General features: G+C 35.8%; 1 protein-coding gene across 2 annotated transcripts in view; it reads right to left on the bottom strand.

Moving 5' to 3' along the window:
* Positions 1–24,475, bottom strand: part of Edil3 (EGF like repeats and discoidin domains 3) — a 411,883-nt gene that overhangs the window by 21,713 nt on the left and 365,695 nt on the right. The gene's annotated exons all lie outside the window — the stretch shown is intronic.

Genomic DNA, 24,475 nt, shown 5'->3' with positions numbered 1-24,475 from the left:
ATTGTAATTCAATTTATTGACTTTTCTGATCAATTCAACAATAGCAAAAAATGTAGCTGTGTACAGAACAAGAGCAAAAATAGTATTAAATGTTTCAATATTAAACATTAAATAAAAATCTAACACTTTTTCTACAAATTGTAATCAATTCAGGAATATAAAATTGAGTAATAGTAATGATTGTCTAATGAAAATCCTCTTTCAAAAAGCTACAATCCTAAAAAGATTAAGGATAAAGTCAAGTGTTCTTCAAACTTAAAGGTGATACATGATGACAACTGGAAAAAAATGAAGGAGTACTAAAAAAAAAGTATTACCTCACTTGTGGGATTTGTACTCATAAAGTATTTTTTAAGCAAAATATATACTTAAAGAACAAAAGTTCCAGGGCAATTTAGTAAGTTTTAAGAACATCAAAATGTAATTGAAAGTCAGAAGATAGGGCAGGTTTTGATAAAAGATAAATGTATCATATAGAAGAGTTCATAATTTCATCTTAATTCTCCACTTCATTCTTGCATTTCTTCTTATGTCACATAAAATTCTAATTAAAAATAAATCTAATAAGCTTTGTTTTCCATGTGGACAACTCTTGTAAGAACTCTTACCTCAGGTTTTCTTTGTGTTCCTTGATCTATAGCTTCCGCTCTTCTCCTATAATAGCCACTGCTTCCACCTATTTCCTATGACTAAGTGCCATGTGACATCCTTGATCTTTTCATCTTTAACTGTCTTGACCCCGTGTGACCACGGGGTTTTCAACCACTATGTCCGTTTGTTTCTATTTGAGGTCCTCTATCCTGTGAGGTGTAAGGTAACCACAAATAGACTTCCATGGGTCAGATTCAGGCCACTGAGTGAGGATGAATGCATGGAATAAGAGAGCACTTAGTGACATAGATACATATCAATAAAGATGTGAAAAATATTTCAAATGTGTCACGGTCTGTGAATATGTATATTTTTAATTCATATGTGCTTTTTCTTATTTTTTGGAATATGTATTAAAAATATTAAGATCAAATTAGACATTGGTTTAGGACAGAGGAGTATCATTATTAAATATTATTAAAGTATTTCAGAAAAAAACATAGTTTTTCTTATTTTCTAAGCATGTACTGTACCACCCCAGATATCTTGTGTGTCAAGGAGCAAGGCAAGGTAGCAAAATTATGATATCCTGGTGAGGAAATGGTTATGTCTCATATTCTTCTAAGTGTTTTCTTGTATGTCCTACATTTAATGCTTTCAATGATCATATAAACTAATCTATTATCTCTACTTTACATGGGAGAATAGATAACATAGTGAATAACTTTAATGAGAATCCCAGATTCTAGTCCATGTCTTTCTGATTCAAAGTTCTGCTATATGTATGATTTTCAGAGTAATGTATATTTTCAGTCAATGATTTTTCCTCATTCTCTGTGACTACTTCAGAAATTTCTTTAAAATAAATCACCACACTCATCAAGTTGACAGCAAGTCTAAGACAAACAAAAACCACCCTGTGTTTTATCATGAATTTCCGCTCAGTTCCTTGGCTGTCTGGGCTTAAAAATATCGGTTGCTTTTGTTGTTCTAAATCCAAATCTAATTGCTCAGAGTCACTTGGGCAAAGCTGCTGTTCTTCAAAATGTTCTTCATGTTGCTGACAGTCAGTAAATGGCAAAAAATAAATGAATAAATAAAACTATCTTACATAACTTTGAGTCACTGTGTTGCTGTCACAAGCTGAAAATATACAGGAAATCAGTGTCACCGAGGATACCAACGCCTCCAGGGCTGAGTGGTTAAGCCCAAAACATCTATAAGTCCTTAGCTCAGAAGTTTCAAGGAGGAGTCTTCTAGCATCACCTTTCTGTGGTGGTTCTTACACTCAACTGTGTTGCCTGCTTGGTGGGGATGTTTTCTTCTAAGTTGTGTGTCTTGGCTCTTTCCAACAGATATGCTTTTCTCTCTCTTTAACTCACCCCCTTCTCCAGCATTTTTTTTCTTGATCTAGAAGTGTTTCTCTCTCTTTTTTTTTTTTTTTTGGTTCTAGTTAAGCCAACTTTACTACTTAAATAGGCAGCAATCTGTTTTAAGCTGGATTTTGTCCTAAAATTTACATTAAGTTTAGAATACCAGGTTTAAGAAAGCTTGTTTCCATACAAATATAATCAGTAACTCACACATAACATGAGGTTAATGTCACAGAGCATACATACTCATCCTAAGACATACTCAAACCAAATTATCCCATTCTACATGCAGGATGATTCCAGAAAGTTCCTTTCCTCAGCATTTAATACTTGTTCCTGGCCTAAAACCACTCTGCCTTCTTATAGATCTTCTGAGTTAAAGCTGAACTGCAAATATTCTGGTTAAAATATCTTCTGGTCTTTTCAACCTTCATCTCCAAGTGTTTGTCTCAAATAGAACAGGTTACTTATGGTACTGAGTTGGCTCATGAGTAGACATTTGGCTTAGTGAGCTGCACCTCATGTCTGGATCTGCATTAAATGTATCTTAGAAATAAGAGGTTCTCAATAAACATTTTGATGGATTGAGCTGGAGCTACTTCCTAAGTATATTCTATGAGTAAGAACCAATCTATGGATGAGAATGTTTTTATGAGTCACAGAAGAAAATGGCAGAAGAATCTGCCTTTCTCCAGATTTCCTATGTAAAATAACATTACTGAAAAAGGATCACTACTATCACTGAATCAATCATTTTTTACTGGCAAAGGTAACTAGCTAAAAATTCTCTCTAATCTTCAGGAATTTGATGGTGAGAGTGAGCCTACTCTAATGGAACAGGATAGTGTGGGTTCCTGAAAATGAGGATAACAATCATTGTAGGATTTTATAAGGATAAAATGAGTTAATACTTATTAAATGTGAACAATAATATATAGAGTTTAACAATAGTATGGAAAACAAGATGAAATAAATAAAGCTAAGTGAAGAACTTAAATAAAGCTAAGAGAGAACCTTGCCAGAAGAACATAGAATCAGAGAAATAAGATGGATTATTTTAGAAGTACTTCTGGATTATGGTATATTTTGATTGCATTCTCAGGATGTGTATAAAGACAATCATTTAATATTTACTTAAAGTAGAGAAAACGGACAGAACTGAACTTTTGATCCTTTTGTCTCAATCTCCTGAATGCTAGGATTATAGGCATGTGCCCAACTTGAAATTTCCAATTATGAGGGATATGGTTAACAAAAATAACATGCACAGATTTTATGATATATTTTGCATTCCTATTTAAGTGTTTCATACTATAATAAATAGTTTTAAAATAATATTAAAAGGGAAAATTAGATTACAAATTGTACTTTCATTTTACTGTAATTAAAAGAGTGAAAACAAAAGGGGAGTACTTATAGAGAGAGGCTTAAATGACACAAAAATATACAAACAATATTGCACAAGGGTTATATAGGAATATATATTTGTTGTAAAAATGGAAATACTGATTATCAAAGTATAAATATTTTTAGGGTGTGTCCAACTTAAAAACATGGTGTAGAACATCTGCAGGCATTTGTTTGAGAAAGGCAGAGATAAACTGTATTTTAGATATTACATAGCATTCTGACAATAACTCCCTGAAAAGAGAAAGGGCTAGCTGGAGAAGTAACTTGATTTTCTGGAGACATTCTTGAAGGGATGAGGAAAATGAAAAGTGATACTGATAAACAGGTGTGCAAGAAAATGGCCCAAGTACAAAGAGATTTATCACAGAAATGTGCCATTCAGCTATATCTAGTTTTTGCTGCATGAAAGTTAGCTTGATTATATATTTTGCATCTTCCTGGATCTTTGTAACATTAACTTATCAAACAGAAACAACACTGAAGCTATCATCATTACCTACTGCAGATATCCATGCAGTTAAGTTCCAGGACTCCCCTTTACAATCCATAGATGCTCAAGCCCCCTGTGTAAGTACTTGAATATAATCTACACACATCTGTTGAGAACTTAATATTTATACAACACAAATGCTGTGTAGATGGGGCTTTTATTGTGAAGAAAAAAATCTCTATGTTCAGTACAAATGCAATTTTCCCAAAATATTACCAGTCCACAGTTTTTTGGATCCATTAATACAGAGCCACAAACAGAGACAGAAAACTTCATTCAGAAAATATTTATATAACATTTTATTTTTGACAAAGCATGCTTTTTGCCTTTTTCTGTTTTTATAGTGCTAAGTATCAAACCCAGGGCCTTGCTTGCATATGCTAGGCAAACACTCTACCACTGAGCTAAATCCCCAACCAAATAAAGATTTTTGCCTTAACGTTATATGAAACAATCGTATATCAGTTACATTTAAGGCACAAAATTACTTGACATTGCATTTGAGCAATATTATTGTTTATCACATGAGTACTAAAGTATACATTGCATGGCAACTGGTTAATGTGATCAATCTATTACAATATGTTATTTATCTCTGTGTCTGATTTGATAGAGTACATCTAAGGTTCAAAATCCTTAAAATACTATGGAGGCTAATAAAATATGCATTCTAATACCCATTATTGCATTTTCCCTTTATTGAATCTTAATTTTCAACAATATTTTTAAACTTAAGCAATTTATTTTTCATATTATATTTTAAAAATGTGAAAATATAACATCACAAAGTCATAATATAAATGAAACTTTCAAAGGATAGAAGGCATTTTCTGTTTTATTGGTTTCTATGGGAGGACTTTCACATATAAAACCATGTATGACAGACATACAGTGCCGTAAAGCTTCCTAAATTCAGGCAATTACTCAGTAGTGTGTTGTGTGGCACTCCTGGCATTTTGTGGACAGTCCAGCTATCTAGGCATCATTTGCCCTGGTCTCAAAATTGAGACAATCCTACACTTAACAGTTACCTGCATTATAATATGAACAGTGCGGTATGTTAAACAGAACTGTGCCCCAAGATTGCTGTTAGCTCATGACATCAACTTTTAAAAAAAATTTATTTAGAACCATGCAAATAGTTCAACTGCACATTTTTCCAAGGAGATTGCAAGATAATATGAATGTTTTATATTTAATATGTTTTATTCTAAAAATCTGTTTCATTTTGAATGTAATTGCATGTTATTTAGAAAACTTTGTAGACAGAGCTTAAAACAACCAGTCTATCTCCCTATCAGTTATAATGAATCCAGTTCCCCCCACTTTGTGGGTACTGCTTAGACAAATTTGTAGTTCTGGCATTTGAAAAATATTATTGGTTATCAGATGTTGCTTACACATATCATCCATATTGGCAAGCAATTAGTTTACTCTTTTTTATTAACGATTCACTAGTAATTTTGTATGTTATTAAGCTAGTCTTAAGACTTTCTTGGTCTAAAAAAAAACCATTTTAAGAATGCACCACAACCATCACTTGTAAATCAAAAACATTTTCTCTTCCACCTTTGGTTTTCCCATTAAAATCAATACTCCCATAAAATGCTAGTTGCTTCATTATGGCAACATCTCTCTTTATTTCTCAAAGATAAATTAAGAATTTAATTAAGGCTACTTGATCAAAGAAAATTATTTTAAAAATAAACAATAGGTTTTTAAAACATAAAAATATAAATTGTGGCAGAATCATAAGCAATACACTTAAAAGTAGCTATCATTATAACATCCAGATTTGACTCCTGCTAGCTTCTTTATATTTTTTTATTTTCTGAAATTTCCTATTCCTAGATACCTTCATATTGTTACCTCACACAGTACATGTACTTTTGTAATTTTGTATATTTTCACAAACCACAGATATTTTACATACAAAATGTAATAACTGATTTTTAACAGCTGTACAATAGTCCCTATTTTAGGTGCATGAGATATGAAAATTAATTTATTAATTCCTGTTTCCAGTTCTTTTATCTTTTATCATTAGCAGAAGCAATCTATACCTAAAATAATAATAATAATGAACATTAATAATAATAATAATGACATGAATGTTTAAGGGGGACTGTTTGAGAGGACCGATAGAAGAAGGAAGGGGAAAGGAAAGGGTAAAGGGGAAGGTGAATATGATAAAAGTACATTATATATGTGTATGAAAATTGCATTAGGAAACCCAACACAAACTGTAAAAAGAAAAAAAGAAAGGAAGGCAGATGACATGGTGAGGAAGATTGAAAGAGTAATAAGGGGGTGAATTTGAGCAAAGTACATTATGTGCATGTATGGACGTAATCACACTGAATCTCCTTTACACAATTAACATGTGGTAATAAAAAACACAGGCTAAACTCCACATATATTCATGTTGGCTCATTGGTGCAACCTATGAGATAGAAAGAAGCTGCTATTTGAAACACAATGTACATTGTTTCATTTGTCCCCAGAAAGATTACACAGTTCAATCTACAGAAGAAGATATATTTCATGATATAATAAATCATGTTTTTAAAAAGTTTACAGTTTTGACAATGTGAAATATGGCATTTTAAAGTGTGGTGTTCATAAATGGTGATGTATAGATATTCTTGCTGATTTTTTGTTTTGGTTTCGCTTTTTGAGACAGAGCTTTGCTAATGACTACTAACTGGAGGCTCTCCTGCTTTAGACTCCCAATTGCTGAGATTACAGGAGTGCACCCCAATTATTAGCTCTTCATGTTGATTTTTAATTACTTAAGTGGTAACAATATATGGCTTCTGTGATGTTTGTTGTGTTTTCCCTGATTTGCTATGTAATTTTGTTGGGGTTGGGTCTCTTTCAAACTCAAGGCCTTGTGCTTGCTAGTATGCAGGTGTCTACCACTTGAGCCATTCACCCAGCCCTATTCTATGTAATTTTATTTTCAACACGCAAGTTTTCTATTTGCCTCCTCTAATCTATCACTCCTTTTGTAATTACATATTTTGCCAGAGCAATTAAAAATTATTTACATTCTAAAATTTCTATTGTTCCATTTTAATATTTTTGCAACCTGTTTTTTCTGTAGAAAACTTTTGACCTTCATAGCTTTAGGGTAATTTGCACTTTTTTGCTGTTCTGAATATTTTAAGAAATAGCTTGGATCTTATCTTGTTTTATTCTTCTTCACTTAACTTGAAAACCTGGGAAAAGTCTTGGTATCAGTGCCACACTGCTCACTGGGCTCTCCTTGGCCCTCACCACCTTTCAGGCAGTTGAAGTAATTTTCTTTCAGACTTTCCAGTATCAACACTACCTCTGGCCTCTTTTCCAGTGCCTGGTGGACATTTAGGGGATATTAAGGAAGCTGAGCCAAAGAACAAGTCTCTCCTCTTTCTGTTTTCCACCAAACTCATAAAGGGATAACTTATTTCCTTCACAAGAGAAAATTTAAAGCATGATATTATTTTCCATTCAAGAGAGATTTTGCTTGAACAACCATTGTTAACTTCTCTATTGCATAATTTACCTATTGTCATATTATTACCAATCTTCTTTTCTAAGACACAAAATCATAGGTGCAGGAAATTTGGTTCATGTTGTTCATAATGTACCTGGTATATACAAGATATTTTAGTAACTATGTATTGAATGAATAATTTCATATTTTAGAATGACAAGTTCACATATTCAACACAAACTATTCACCTTTGGCTAGTTTGTATGACTCAGGGTTGTTTTCTTTTTGTCACTTTATGCCATAGAGCATTAGGAGATAAGGCACTGGCCCTAGCTTCAAGTGTCTAGTTGCATTAAAGTGGCTTCTGGGCTTCTCACCCACTATTCTCTTCTGACTGAGGTGCCAGAATCCCTGCACTGTAGTTACAAGAGATTCTGCTCAGAGCCTGGAAAGTCACCAACCTGCATCCTGATGCTTATGTATGTAAGAGCCAACTTCAGGGATTTGGGAGAGAATCAAGGCCTGCAGCAATCATGATCCAGAAGTTGAGTGAATTAAAATGAAGTGATTTTCTCAGAAGCTAAATACAGGAACACTTAAAGTCAGTTCCACTTTACCAGCTTCAGAGTAAGCTTCCAAATGTAGGAAGTAAAGGGTTAAGAAAATTCAACCAGCTTCATCCATGTATGAAGGTACTTCTAAATAAAAATACTTTTATCAGAATCTTATCATCAAATCTCAAAGATATCTGAATGGCAAAACCAGCCAAAATCATAAACTATGTTAATAAACACATTTGGAGTTTATAAAATAATTTTATGAAGATCAAATCTAATGCCCTTATATTGATTTAATTAAATCATGTTTTGTGAAAGGGGAAAGTACTTGATTTTCTGTCATTTTCATAATAAACAGATCTTTGCAATATTCTATAATCATTTATTTTTAAAATCGCCTCTTACTCCCAGGGCCAGTCATGGATTATGATCCTCTAACCTATGCCTCCCTCATAGTTGGGATTACAGGTGCACCCTACTACACCCAACTTATTTGTTGAGGAGAGGTCTTGTTAATTTTTTCCTGGGCTCACTTTGAACCCCAATCCTCCTGATTGCTGCCTCCCAAGTAGCTGGAATTATAGGCATGCACAAACATGCCCAGCTATTTAAAAATTATTTTTCTTGAAAAATAATCCTCGAATAGTTATAGTTACAAGTAAATAAAATTGACATCAAGTAATAGTTTAGCTTTTATCCAATTTTTCCAACTCCTGTGTTTTCAAGAATGAAATATGTTTGGAGAAAAAAAAACAACGCTTTAAAAATTCTTAGGAAAAAGAAGACTTTTCTTACTGTGTAATTGAAGGTGTCTTTCTGCTGAGTTCACCAGAAAAAAAAGCACTGTGGGAAAGCTTTTATTTCTTCTTTATTTAACTTTCAAGCCTGATTTTGATTAGGTTGGGAACCTTGACTTATTGCATGAGTAAAAATTTAGGGCAATGGCTAATTGAATTAGTCTATAATTGATAGGGTCATTATTAATCAATGGATATTTAATACAATTTTTGATCAAACAGTCTGGTGGTATCCAATAAAAATCAGTCAGATGCATTAACCACAGCAGTGACAAAGCCCTAATGAATTAGAAAACAAAGAATACTATCAGCAAACGATTTGCATGTGACTGAGAAAACTATAAAACTTTCACGTTGGAGTTTAAATCACTTGTTATTTAGTGCGTTTTGTTAGCAAAGGGTGAACACTGACCAGGTGAACATTACATTAGCAGTTTTCATAAAGTTAAAAACTCTGTGAACCATAGATCAAACTTGCGTATGCTTCAGTAGCCAAAATTTCACTGATTGTTTACACTTGAAAAACTGAAAATATCTTTGACAATTACTTTATCAAATACTTTATCAAAGGCTTTTTGGTTTTTCATATATCCATTATGTATTTTAGTTATAAGCACATACCATCTTTATCTAAATATATACCAATATGTATATTTACATAAACAATAAAAACCAATGGAACTTTGAAAAAAAAATGTCTACAAAGTGTACTACAATGGCAAGGCACATCATGTATACTGAATGTCCAGAGGCCCTCAAGGGGTAGACAATTTGAACATATATTCAGTACTTGTAACATGCACATATTTTTGTGCATCAGTTACTGAGGGTTCTATGTATTTCATGTTGGTATAAAATCTAGCCATTCCACAAATTTGCAAATCATACAGAGTCCTGTACATCATTTTGTTTCATTAGACCCTGCAAATCACAATGGTAGATTTTTCAGCCTTAACTGCATGTGTGCAGGTTTCAAGATGATTAAATATTAGGCTAAACCAACAATAGCAATGCCAAAAAAAACCTAGATGTATTTTTTTTTCCTCTGACCTTACAAAAGGAAGTAGAAAGCACGTGGCCTCCCAGGAACCAAGCATTAGGTAAATGTTTCATGTTCCTTTAGGAAAATGCACCATAATGCCAAAGGTAAAAATCAGAGAATGCTGGCACACAGCTCTGGAGAGACTGGGCAGTGGATCAGGAGATGACTTAGCAGGTATAGTACCAGCTGTGGATTATAGTGTTAAAATCCAGTGACATAGAAAGTTGACAGGCCCAAAGGATGATTTTTTTGCTTTTTTTTAATCCAAAAGAGAGACTGTACATACAACGTGGATAAAAGAAATACAAAGCAATTCTAGTCAGCTGTGAACACTGCCAACATCTGTTCCAGTCTCCTTCTGAGAACTGAAGGTTGATTGAACCAAGAGAGGCAATAGTGCCTTGGTTTAACCCTCCAGCTGTTGAGGATCCCCTCATCATTTCTGCTAATGAAGCCATGTACCACGTGTGTGGCAACAGTCCTGCTGATCCACAGCCCACATAGACCAGGTAACACAACCCAGAAATATGAGATGTCAATGCCTTGTAGGGTGGACTCTTGGCTTTGAGACAGAAGGTGGGAAAAGTCCAGCTGATAATATTCTGCTCCCTTCTCACCTCTTATCCCAACCAATAGCACCAATGAGCAGTGGGACCCTTTATCTACTCTAAAGACAGTCTGCACAACTCACCAACTAGCTAAGTTTTGAGGAAAATTCTAGTTGGTTCAGTTACTTAAAAACCTTTTGCTTATTTCCCTAACTTCTTGTAGTGCTTCACTCTTGCAGACCTTGCAATGTGCTACCTTAATTTAAGTTTTTAAAATTTTTTTGGTATGGGTGTTTGGCTAAGGCAACTATTATACTATATTCTTTATTATTTACTGTACAAATGCCATAGGATACAAGGCAAAAGGAAAATAAAAGGAAATACAAGACACACAAATTGGGAAAGAAGGGAAACATCTCTATTTGTAGATGACATGATCTTCTACACAGAAAATCCCAAAAAATTCACTAAAAATTATTAGAACTAATAAAAAAGTCTGTCAGGTTGCAAGGAACAAGTTCCCTATACAAAAATCAACTGTAGTTGTAATTACATTTACTGTAGCAAAAAAAGGAATCAAATTTTTAGTAATAAATTCAGCAAAGTAAATGTAAAACTTGTACACAAAAGCCTATAAGACATTGTTGAAAGAGGTAAACAAAAATGTTGATAGATGGAAAAATATCTCATGACCATTGATTAAAAAGAATTAATGTTATTAATGCAGTATTTCCCCACATGATGTACAGATTCAAAACAACTGATATGTAAATCCTAACAGGCTCTTTAGCAGATACATTGCAAGTTACTTTTGAAAATCATGGGATCCAGAATAGTCAAAATAATATTGAAAATGGCAGAGTTGGAGGATTTATACTTCCCATTGTGAAAATTTACTACCATGCTGTACTAATCAAAGCAGTGTCTGACTGGCACTACAAATAAATAAATATAATTATATTCACACACATGTACATACAAAGATGCACATACATGTTTACAATATGTTTAAATAAATATGCACTTGAAATAAGTATGGCATAATGCTTTTTATTAATTAAATTTGAGTATTGTATTATAGCCTGAACATTATTGAAATGTTTTTGTAATTTCAAAAAATGTAATATATTGTGAGCACCTAGACAGGAAAGTAAAGGTTTTCATTTTTGTTTCTTAAGTAGTAAGTTGGAGTGAGGAGGAGTTTTTTAAGGTGTCTATTTAAATTTCTCCAAGAACACGGACACTATTTGGTTTAGCAGTGTAGATTAAGAACATAAAGCATACAATGCAAAGTATAAACCAACAGTTAAGCAACTTCTGAGTGTTTCTGGCTTTCCCAGAGATTTATAATTTTAGGTCTAACAAGAGCTAATATCTGGAGTGCTTAAAATAAATATTTTTAATATTTTTTGCACTTCACATAACTTATTATTCTTATTACTTTATTATTATTCATGTATTCACATGTGTATATATTGTTTGGGTCATTTCTGCCCCTGTGTCCAATCCCCACCCTCTCCTCCCACCTCCTCTTGCTTCCAGGCAGAACCTGTTCTGCCCTTTTCTCTAATTTTGTTGAAGCAAATACATAAGCATAATATGAAAGACAAAGTGTTTTTGCTAGTTGAGATAAGGATAGCTAGTCAGAGAGACTCCTAGCATTGCTTCCATGCACAAGTGTATTACAACCCTAATTGATTCATCTCTATCTGACCTTTTCACTACTTCCTGGTCACCTTCCCAAATTGACCTCTGTCATTTTAAGGTTACTTTATTAGCTCCTCTGCAGTGGGGACATCAAACACTTTCTCAAGTTTTGGGTTTCCTACCTTTCCCTATTCCTCTTGTATGTGCTCTCCCCTTAGTATGTGACCCAAGTCCAGAAATATTGCTGTATTTGCCCTAGATCTAAAGTCCGCATATGAGGGAGAACGTACAATTTCTGGACTTTTGAGCTTGGCTTACCTTGCTAAGGATGATGTTCTCCAGTTCCTTCCATTTACTTGCGAATGATAAGATTTCATTCTTCTTCATAGCTGAGTAAAACTCCATTGCGTATAACTACCACATTTTCTTAATCCATTTGTCAGTAGTGGAACATCCTGGCTGTTTCCAAAATGTGGCTATTGTGACTAGCACTGCAATAAACATGGGTGTGCAGGTGCCTCTGGAGTAACCTGAGTTGCATTCCTTTGGGCATATCCCTAGGAGTGGGATTGCTGGATCATATGGCAGATCTATGTTTAGATTTTTAAGAAGCCTCCATATTTAAAGGTCTGATAGAATTCAGCAGAGAATCCATCAGGTCCCGGACTTTTCTTTTGGGGGAGACTTGATTGCTGCTTCAATTTCATTTTGTGTTATAGATCTATTCAGATGATTAATATCCTCTTGATTCACTTTTGGATGGTCATGAGTATCTACAAATTTGTCCATTTCTTCAAGATTTTCAAATTTATTTGAATATAGGTTCTCAAAGTAGAGTCTGATGATTCCCTGGATTTCCATGGTGTTGTTATCTCTCCTTTTGCATTTCTGATTTTTACTGATTTGCCTTTTTCTCTCCTCATTTTAGTCAGGTTTGCCAAGGGTGGTCAATCTTGTTTATTTTTTCAAAGAATCAGCTTTTTATTTCATTTATTCTTTGTATAGTCTTTTTTTTGTTTCTATTTCATTGGTTTTGGCTCTTATTTTTATTATTTCAGTTCTGCTCGTTTTGGGATTTGCTTGCTCTGGTTTTTCTAGGAGTTTGAGATGTAGCATTAGGTCATTTTTTTTGAGATCTTTCTGTCCTTGCATATTCCTTTCACAGGTCTTGAGTGGTTTGACTAATAGCTTTTCAGTTTTTCCTTTAATTTCCTTTTTATCTTCAAGTTCTGGGATTCTGTCTTCCACTTGTTCTAGTCTGCTGGAGTGGCCTTCCATTGAGTTTTATATTTCTGTTTCTTTCTTTTTCCTGAGGTTTTCCATATCATGGGTTACTTCCTCTTTAATATTGTCAATTTTTAACTTTAATTCATTTATCTCTCTATTTATAGTGTTCTCTGTTTCACTTTGGTGTTTATTTAGGGCTTCTATGAGTTCATTTACTTGTTTCTGTGTCTTCTTGTATTCTTTATTTTTGGTGTTTTGGAATTTCTTGGGTGCCTCTTGCATGTTTTGTTTGAATATGTCTAGTAATGTCTCCATGAAATTTTCAGTGATTACTTGCAGGATTTCTTCTTTGAGGTTGTTCTTGTGGGCATCCTTGGGTTCCTTGGCATTGTTTTATCTTTGTGTTGTTGGAGTCCTGAACTGGGTAACCATTTTCTTCATTTCCCTCTGAATCTTGTATTAAATTATTTTGGTGGGAGAATGGGTCCATCCCTTTTTCATCTTCCCATTGCTCCACTTGGTACTGATAGGCTATTGGTGGTTTCACTCACCTGTTTTCTTTCCTGTGGTTAAATTTTGTTTTGTGGGTGTATTGGGTTTTTAGCTAAGTGTATGTATGCTATTTCTGTCCCTGGTCTGGGTGTAATTCAATATTAACTAACTCAGAATAGTAAAACTAACAAAACAAAAAACAAAGCAATCAATGGGGAGAGATGAAGAAACAAACACAAACAAACAAGAGACAAAACAAACAAACAAACACAAAAAACCCTCCAGTTTCAGGAACAATAGAACTTCTGTCTTAGTAGTTCTGGTGTTACTCCTTTAGCATCCAGTCCTGGTGTTGGTATTTAAGCAGAACCTCTGTCTTAGTCTTGCCAGGTTGTTGGGGAGTCTCTCCAGTTTTTCTTCTGTCTTTCGGTGGCAGCTCCTTTGTCAGCTCCTCTCTCAGTGAGCTTTGTCTTGTGTTCAGGTTCCGGAGATCAGCTCTGTAGCTCACCAGCCATCCTGCTTTGGAGTTGGGTTTTTGCTGTGTTGGTTTACTGGGGGCTTATTTCTTTGGCTTGCCCCTTTCTCTGGGTTAAGGTCTGTGATCCATCAGTCGGCCCCCTGCTGTCAGTGTTTTTTGTTGGTTTGCTGATTGTTTTTCAATTTTGCAGTGTCATTTGACTTTGGATGTTGCTCACTGGCTCAGGAGATGAGATTGTGGACTGCTGCCTGCTCTATTTCAGGCAGCGGCTTATCACAGGTCTGCTGTCAGCCCTTCTGCCTTTCCAGTCTTTGTTTTCTGATGGTTTGGGTGGAGATCAGCTCCTTGCTCTTCCCCATTTGTCAGGTGCTCTTACAGCACCCCACTCCCTCTGGTGTGTGGTAGTTTTCAATGTCTTGTTTGTTGCTCAGTTTTTTTGTTTTGTTTTTTGTGTGGGGGGTGTCAGTTTGCCCAGGGTGCTCTGCTGGTTTATCCCAGGTGTGGCTGGGGGAATACTGCATGACACTTGGTGCGCACCTGTTTGGTCTGCCAAATGTCTCCCAAGCAGGTTTGGAGCTCGCATCTGTCAACTTGGGAGCCCTCCTGTTTTCTCAGTGTAATGTGGCATGGAGAAGCTTTCTACAGCCTAGGGGTTCAGGGTGTCAAAGTTTTGATTCTTCTTGGTGCTTTGTTTCCATGAAGTGTGACTCCAGTATCTCAGCAAGATTTTTGATTATTACTGAAGTTATATCACTAATACTGTCTGTTGGTTGTTCAGTGGGGATTTTGCCTTGGTATTTTACCCATAAATATATTGTGCTTAAGTCAGTCTAACACCCCCCATTGATCTTCCCTCTCTTTTCCCCCCTACATTGTGTTATTTAATAGTTTTCAGTGTGTTTCATTGTGTAAAGACTTTTTAAAAAATATGCATACTACTAACAAAATTTAAGGACACTAATTATAGAATATTCATTGGCTTAGCAATATATTCTGCCCTTTCTTTCCAGCCTTTCTTATAAGGTTTGAAATAGATGTTCAACAAATTTTATTGTGTTTATATTTTCATTTTGAATGATATCAGAATTAATGTCAATCAATACATCAGAATTAATACATTAATACATTTACTACTCATTCAGTCAGAATCACAAATTTCTTTGAAATCTTTCTTCATTAAAGCTGAATTGACTTCTTTTTGTTTCTAGAATGAAAATAATAGATATTTTTATGGTGTGTTTATTAGGCACTAGGAAATATAGTAAGTATTCATGTTATTTATCTAATGAAACACTAAGCTAGATTCTATTTTTATTCAATTGTATAATTCAGGAAGCTTCAGAGAAACTTTTCCAAGCTATGTGACTTTTCCAAGTTCACATAGCTTGTAGGGACAGAATCAAGAATTTTCATCAAGTCTGTTTAATGCATAGCCACTGCTCAGTTGTTGAGGTTTTACCCTAATGAAGAGTCCTTGGTAGATGAAGCACAAGTGGAATCCAAATTTTAGCCCATGGTCTGATTCCTAAGGTGTATACTCTTCAGTGACTGCAGCAGATGGGGAAAAGATAATTATTTTCTTGTTGGTCTTCTCAATTGGAAATAATTTATAATTCCTTTCCTCTGAGGGGAAAGCTTTTAACTAATTGCTTCAAAAGAACTATATAAACTGGTATGGGCTTAGTTAGATTCTAGAACTTTTGTTCCCAACTGTCATTCTACATTCTCTTTAAAAAGCCCCTTATGTAGAGTAGGTATCCCATTAAGTTTGTAGTAAATGGTTCACAAATGCTTGTTCTCCTCCAGTTTTGAGCTACTTGAGTTCTCTGATCACATTTTCATCATCTATCCTCCAAACTTACTGAAAGATATGCACATATTAGGGATCGAAGAAAATTCTTATTAGGTGGACAGATGAAATGCAAGAGGCTGGGTCAGGAGGAGAGACTGATGTTTGTTTTTAAAACACAGCAGGGTCAACTTTTTTCATAGATAAGTATCAAAGAAAAATGAAGTGAAAATATCTAAGGAACTGTTTGAAGAAAAAGATCTCTTGAGAGAAATGTTTTAAGGTGTAATATTAGGAACTTCATGTTTATACTTCGAAGCCTTGTGAATTTTCAGCATTTTGCTGTACAAACTTAGGCACTAAGAGATTAATGACAATGACATTAACACTTTGTGAGTAATGCAGGATGGGATGAAGGTGCCTAGATTCAAAGAGTAGTAATGAGAAGTGAAAACCCAGGGACAATCTTTTTTTTCTCCTCTCCTCTCCTCTCCCCTCCCCTTCCCTCCCCTACCATCTCTTCTCTCCTCTCCTCTCCTCTCTTCTCTTCCCTTTCCCCTTCCCCTCCTTTCTTTTTTCTTTTCCTTTTCTTGCTTTTCTTCCCTTTCCTATTTCTTCACCTTTTCCTCCTCCTGTTTCTTCTTTATACTTCTTTATATTCTCTCTCTCTCTCTCTCTCTCTCTCTCTCTTTCTCCTGTTGACTTAATTTAATCAGAGTTTAAATCATGATAAAGGGCACCAAACTGACAGCCCTCAGGAATAAGACTGGGTAAACACTTTCAGTTCAGACATGGTTAGAAAAGGATCTGAGGACATATAGAGGGAACTCAGAACATAAAGCCCAGTGTCATTCTGACATTTCAAAATCAGAGGACTAAGGGAAGAAGTACAGTATTATCTCTCTTGATCCAGTTATTAATGTAGACTGCTTAAGTCTGATGTCAGAATTGACTGAAGAAGCCAGATAAGAGAAACAGAAGACTTAGCAGTGACGAGGACAGGCTAAGTCAGAACAGGTGGTCTAGAATGTTTTGGAAAATTGGATGTTAAGGATGGTTAACAGGGAAGAGCTCTGTTACTCATGCCTGTAATTCCAGGTACTTGGAAGGCAGAGATAGGAGGATTGAGGTTGAAGGTTAGCCAGAGCCAAAATTGTTAGAGAGACACTATCTCTAGAAACAAGTTGGGTGTAGACATTCACATCTATAATCCCAGCTAAGCAGCAGGGATAGTTAGGAGTTGAAGTTAAAGCTTTCCTCAGGCAGAAAGCATGAAACCTTATCTAAAAAGTAACAACAGCAAAAAGGCCTGAGGCACGGCCCATGTGGTAGAGACCTTGTAGGTTGGACTGCAAAAAATAAAATAAAATAAAATAAAAATAAGTGGTTGGTGGAATTTCAGGGACCAATGAATGACAAAAATAAGACCTTTTGCAGAAAGCAAGTAGACTCAGAGAAACTCAACAAGGTCTTCTTACTGGAAGTAGAGGGTCTACCAAAGTGTGGGGGAAGGATAGATTGTGGTTACATTTCCTCTAACCTCAGGAATGAGACAGTGTCCACTCTCTTCACTGTTATTCAACATAGTCTTGGAATTCCTAGACAGGAAGAAGAAATAAATGGAATTCAAATAGGGAGGAAGAAGTCAAATTATCCTTATCTGCAGATGACATGATCTTATACCTAAAAGATCCAAAAACTCCATCAAAAAACTCCTACACATCATAAACACTTTCAACAAAGTAGCAAGATACAAAGTAAATTTACAAAAATTAGTAACTTTTCAAAACACCAACAATGAGCAGATTGAGAAAGAATATAGGAAAACAGTTTCATGTAATAATCTCAAAAAATACCTAGGAATAAACTTAATAAATGATGAGAATGACCTCTACAATGAAAATTATAAATCACTGAGGAAAGAAATTGAACAAGACTACCGAAGATGGAAAGATCTCCCAGGCTCATAGATCAGCAGAATCAATATTGTGAAAATGGCTACATTACCTAAAGCAATCTACATGTTCAATGCAATCCCCATCAAAACTCCAATGACACTCCTCACAGATATTGAAAAATCAACCTAAAGTTCATTTTCAAGCAAAAAAGACCATGAACAGACAAGGCAATACTGAGCAAAAAGAGCAATGCTGGAAGTATCACATTGCCCAACTTCAAACTATACTACAGAACCATAGCAATAAAAACAACATGGTACTGGCACAAAAATAGATATGAAGACAAATGGAACAGAACAGAAAACCCAGATATGAATCTACATAGTTACATCCACCTGACTGTTTGACAAAGACACCCAAAACTTACAATGGAGAAGGAAAACTGGAGATTTGCATGCAGAAAACTGAAAGTAGATGCATGTCTTCTGGTCTGTTCAAGTATCAAAGTGAATTATGAACCTTAAAAAAAGTCTGAAACTTTGAAGCTAGTACACGAAAGAGCAGGGAATACAGTGGAATTAATAGGCATAAACAATGACATCCGAAATAGCACTCAAATGGCTCAGCAACTAAGAGGAAGGATTGACAAATGGGATTACATGAAATTAAAAAGCTTCTGTACAACAAAAGAAATGGGAAAGATTCTATGCCAACTATACATCTGAAAAGGGATTAATAATAAGAATATACAGGGAGCTCAAAAAACTGAACTTATCCAAATCAAGACCCAATGAAGAAATGAGCAAAAGAACTGACAGACCTTTTTCAAAGGAAGAATTTCAAATGGCCAAAAAAACACATGAATAAATGCTCACCATCCCTGGCCATAAAGAAATGCAAATCAAAACCACACTAAGATTCCACCTCACTTCTGTTAGAATAGCTACCATTAAGAACACTAACAAGTGTTGGTGAGGATGCGTGGGGAAAAGGAAGCCTCATACACGGTTTGTGGGAATGTAAATTAGTACAACCACTATGGAAAACAGTAGGGAGACCCCTCAAAAAGCTAAAAATAGAGCTGCCATATGATCCAACAAAACCATTCCTAGGGATACACCCAAAAAGAATGTAAGTAAGGTTATAATAAATACTCCTGCATGCCCATGTTTATTGTAGCATTATTCAAAAGAGCTAAGCCATGGAAATAGCCGAGATACCCCACTACTGATGAATGGATTAAGGAAATGTGCTATTTATATATATTAGAATTTTATTCAGCCATAAAGAAGAATGAAATTTTGTCATTTGCAGGGAAAATGGATGGAACTGAAGAACATCATCTTAAGTGAAGTTAGCCAGAATCAGAAATCCAAAGGTTGCATGTTTTCTCTTATGTGGAATACAGACCCAGCACCAATATCAGCAATATAACGAAGAACAGGTCCCACTAAGAGGAGGTCACATATGAGAGAGAGAGAAAGAGACAGACAGAAAGAGAGAGAGAAAGAGAGAGGGAGAGAGAGAGAGAAGAGAGAGAGAGAGAGAGAGAGAGAGAGAGGGACAAGGAAGTTAAGATGGTGAATATGGTTGATGTACTTTCTATATGAGAATGAATATAGAATTTTTAAACCTTTTGAAATTACCATAAGAAAGGGACTAAGGCAGAAAAGAGAAAAACAGAGTGGCTGAATCAATTCAGGTTATAATACATATGTACACTGAAATGTCAAAATGAAATACCCTGGCTATCCTAAACAAACTTGGAACAGAGCCATGAGTATAAGACACTTTCCCTTCAGTGATTGGATTCTGTTCTCAATAAATACTAAGGAGGCTAAATTTGCAAAGGGATGGAATATCATGCAGGAAATCACCTGGGAAAACAGGCGGGATTTTGGTCTAAGGAATAAGTCAGTAATGCAACAACTAAGAGGTGCATTGCACCAGTGCGGAATAGCGCCGATGGCAACAACGCTCAGCAGTGAGTGAGGCAAGCTAGAAACAGGCAAAGTTGGGACTCACATAGGTTGCCCAAGGATGGCCCACACCACCGGCACCTGCTGGGGAACCCCCATGCCCTTCCTCACTCATTGATTATTGGATAGAGATCTACTGGTTCCTTCCTTCCTGTAAAAGCACCTGAGAAGGAAAAGCAGGCTTTCTCTGAAGGCAGACTCCATGTGCACCCCTCCAAGCTCCCCTTTGTTTCCCTTTCCCTAACAATTAATAAACCCCATTTACACCCGTGTGTTCTGCTTGGATTCTTCCACGCCAGAGTGCAAGAACCAAGGTCTTCTAGAAACACTGTTTGTTTGTCATTAACACAAGTTTCTATATCAGTGCTTTTAATGTCCACTGTCTGTGGCAAGGACTCATTCCAGAATCTGGGGCTCTGAGGATGAACTTGTATATATTCATGAGGTGTGCTGCCTGTATGTTGAGGCTGGAGGTTTGAAAAAGCAGCTTGTTGATTGTGCAATTTTTAAATGCCTTTGTTTCTTTCCTCAAGAACTCCCTTGATTCTCTCTTCCTCCATTCCAGCCTAAGTAAAAGAAGGAAGTAAGCTAACACAGGAAAGCTCCTTCTATTTAGTGTCTACAGATTCTCATGCCAGCCTTATGCTATATCCCTCTGCATGGGGATTATTTCAGAGAAAAATAATCAGAAATGAATATAACAGATTTTCTCATGAGCACCATAAGCAGTGCACTAATTATCTGTGCTGGCACAATGAATCCTCTACTTTAACAAGTCTTGGTATGGAATACCTGCTAGAAAAAAATGTGTATTTTTGTATAAAATGTTTTTATTGAACAAAATCTTCCTTAAAGATTCTCATTCATTTCTCCATTCCTATTTGTGAATATGCCGTGTGGATTTTTAGTGACAAGATTTAATTGAATTTAATTGTAGTGTCTGTATGTTGGTGCAGAGCCCAGAATGCATTGGGAAATGAGTGGTTTTTGTATACTAAAATCATTAATAAAGGCATGCATTCTAAAATTTCTTACTTATCTTTGTTCCTGAGCAGTTTTTGGTTGAAAGTGAAAGATCACAATTTACCTGTTTTAAATAAGTAAATTGGTCTTAATTTTATGCCTGCCTGAACTTTTTTGCTGATTGCTAATGTATTTTATCTAGCACCAGCTGTTGTTAGGTAAAATTGTTTTAGAATTCACTATGTTAATTCACACAATTTTAAACTTTTTTTTTGTTACTGGATAAGTAGGTTTGTATTGGTATTTAAAGATTTATATCTGGCCAGCACCTGTGGCCCTATGTCTCACGCCTGTAATCCTAGCAACTCAGGAGGCAGTGATCTGGAGGATTGTGGTTTGAAGCCAGCGCAGGGCTGGAGGAGTGGTTCAAGGTGAAGGCCCTGAGTTCAAGCCCCAGTAGGGCAAAAAAAAATTAAATAAATAAATAAAAGGTTTGTATCTGACCTTTTTAGATCATCTTGATGTTAGAATTAATGCATTTTTAGCTTTTGGAGTTAACTAAGGTTTACAATAAAACAAAAAATTTCATATTAAAAAGTACAGTTTTAATGCAGACCATGAAAATAAAACCTGACAAACAAGATCAATACTTACTGAGAAAAATGAAGAAGAGACTGAGGGCTCTTAGAAACATGAATGCATGTAAAATGTACACTACTATTTCCTTTAAACAGTAAAAAGGGATATAATGATCAAACTACTTCAATAACAAAACTAAAACAACAGCTTATATAAAAAGTTTGGGATCATGGGCTTCCCAGTTCTTGCAAAATTTTTTATATTCTTATATAACAATAACATTCTCAATAATGAAGATGCAGTTTCTATTACAGAATTTCTTCCATTAGCTGCTTTAAGAAGTAGCCCTGATACCAGAAGATATAGGCTTATATCTTGAATATGGTGTACGTTAGCTTAGTAACTTCAAGTAAGTCCATTAACTTCTTTGAAAATGAGAGGCATGGCTTAGATATTTGAGATTCTTTTCTACTTGAAAATCTTGCATATGTTGCATGTTAATCAAACCTCTGTCTGATTTGAATTTAAGCTCCATTTATTTAAACATTAATCCATTACTGACTGAGTGTCTATTATGTACTAGGCTCTCAGATTACTAAAATCCCATTGTGAGGATCTGGTTATAGTTGGGAGAAGCAGACTTCTGTATACATAAATTGTAGCACAGAAATGTGGATCCCTGTAGGATAAGGAACCCAGAGTGTAACCAGCAGAATAGAGTGCAGAGTCCCTGAATATTGAAGTATTAGCAATTAGTGATGGAACGAGGAAAAGGCTTTCTAGACCAGGAATTTACACTTGCAAATGCAAATTATCTTGAAAGGATTTTGTGTGTTTGGAGAAGAGGAAGAATTTCCTTTTCACATATGCTAGAGCATATGAGAGAATAACTATAGGAAAAGGAGGTTGGGATGGAAAATTTAAGTTAATTTTTGAAGGGACATTTTCAGTAAATAAGCTAACAAATTTGCTGTAGAAGGAATTAAGTTAAATGGGCAATATTAACATTAAAGGTAATTAGGATTTCGCTATACATTCTACTAGAATAAATCCTTTAACCGCTTTAGATGTTAAGATCTTTGTAAAGTATAATCATTAGAATTGCTCAAACCTACCCTTCTGTGCTATGTTTGTTTTTCAATCTTATGTTTATCTTTAAAACTGTGCAGTCTCCAGAAATATAGAGCTACCCCCATTTAAAAATGGGTTTGTTTTTCCTTATTTCATTCACAACTAACATAAAAGTTCATTACCAACATATAATTTGTTAATTCAGAAAGCATGCCAGCAACATTTTATGTCTTTTTGAAATGGAGCATACTTTCATAAGGTATGATGCAAATTTACATCTTTTGACTTAGCCAGCTTACCATATAGTGTTCTATCTTTAATTACTGGTGACATTAGCATGCTGACTTTTTAATGTTTACTATTTGTCAAAATATGCAGCACATTTTTCACCAGCTTTTCTGGAGAAGTGGTAAGGAGAAAGCTCCTACATCACTTTTTAGGTGTGTTGGAAAAATAAAGCTGCTTAAAAAAAAGTCAATTTTCCATTTCAAAAAAGTGTAAACTCTTTGTGTATCTGAGACTGATATTTCCAACATGGTTGGCTTCTTATAGCTTACTCTTTTAAATGGTCACTGCAACTTTGCCTCATTGTCCATATATACATATGCCCAGTACATGCAGACTCATCACTTGCCTCCAAATCTCTGTATATTTGCTATAGTTCCTGAGGAAATAATTACACCTTTAAGTGAGTCTAAGAAAGTTAATGCAAAATCTTCTTTTTCAGATTTTTTTGGGTTTAAATAATCATTTTACAGAAATATTAGAGAATATATATATGATATGTATGTAAGAAATTATATATATGTATAAAAACCTCAAATTGTTAGGTCCCTGGCATTCTTGGGGTGAGCGGAAAGTCCCGAGGCTAGCACCGAAACCAGCCTCCCTGATTTATGACCGCTTGCAAAACTCTCCTGCTTGTTTCCCTGCTTGCAAAATTGCAAGAACTTCCCATTTCTCAGCTAGCTATGCATGTCGACCCATTCCATCTGGTGATCACAGATAAACAGAGGCCAGCAGCCTGGCTGTTCCCTGGGAGGAACACCCTCTCTCCCTCATGGTGTGGCCCCTCCTGTAAAGCCCCCCACCCATTCCAGCCAAGCTGCTGCACTCTGAACCCAAGAGAGGCAGCCCAGCAGTCTGTGCTTCCAACAAATCTTTCTTTTCTACACATGGCGTGGTCTTTTCTCGGCAGTTCCTTACATCTGATGCTGAAACCCAGGAGAGGTTAACAGGATGCTCCAGCCCAGGGCTGGTCCCCTGGCTTTCATGTCCTGCCCTCTCCTGGACCCAGACTGCTGAATTGACCCCATGTGTGTATGGACTGTGGATCTTGGACCTTACTGCCTTGCTGGCTTTCCCATCCATCATTAGCCTCTCTTCCACTGACCTACTCCTCTTCTCAGACTCAGCAAGTGTCACCTTTCTCGGGGCTGCCTGCTCTTTCCCAGTCTTGGAAGTCATAGTGCTATGCCAGGCATGGGGACGCCTGGCTAACTGGTTGGGCATTCTCTACAGATGGTGACCCAGGCCGGGGACATCCACCCTTAGGAACCCATTTGGGTGACACTTACCCCTCCCTCTCACTCTCTCTCTCTCTTGCTCTCCCTCTCTGTCTTCCTTTCCTCAGCCTAGGGTGAGAGCTCAACAGCCCCTCTAGCTTACTTTGACCAAACGGCAACTGGATGATTCTGCTCTCTTTGCCTGAGTCACGTAAGGGAGGCTAGATCTTGACCTAGATCTATATTGGCCTGATGAGTAAACTTATCAAAGCACCTACCTCACTCTCTCTCTCCTTTTTTCAACTACATTATGGGGGACCACTCACTCTAAATTAGATGCATCCATGACCCTGGAATGCCTTCTCTGCTCCCTTGGGAACCTTGGTCTCCAAGATGATATAAAACTTAAGCAACTGATCTATTACTGCAACACCATTTGGCCTCAGTACAAGGCAGACTATCCCAATGGCCTGAAAATGGTACTTTTGATTTCCACACACTTACAGATCTTGACAATTTCTGCCATCGCAATGGCAAGTGGTCCAAAATTCCATACGTCCA

This window comes from Castor canadensis, chromosome 6 (genome assembly GCF_047511655.1).
Source record: "Castor canadensis chromosome 6, mCasCan1.hap1v2, whole genome shotgun sequence".
NCBI lineage: Eukaryota > Metazoa > Chordata > Mammalia > Rodentia > Castoridae > Castor > Castor canadensis.
The sequence above is the reverse complement of the archived record's forward strand: the minus strand, read 5'-3'. Positions and strand labels throughout refer to the sequence as shown.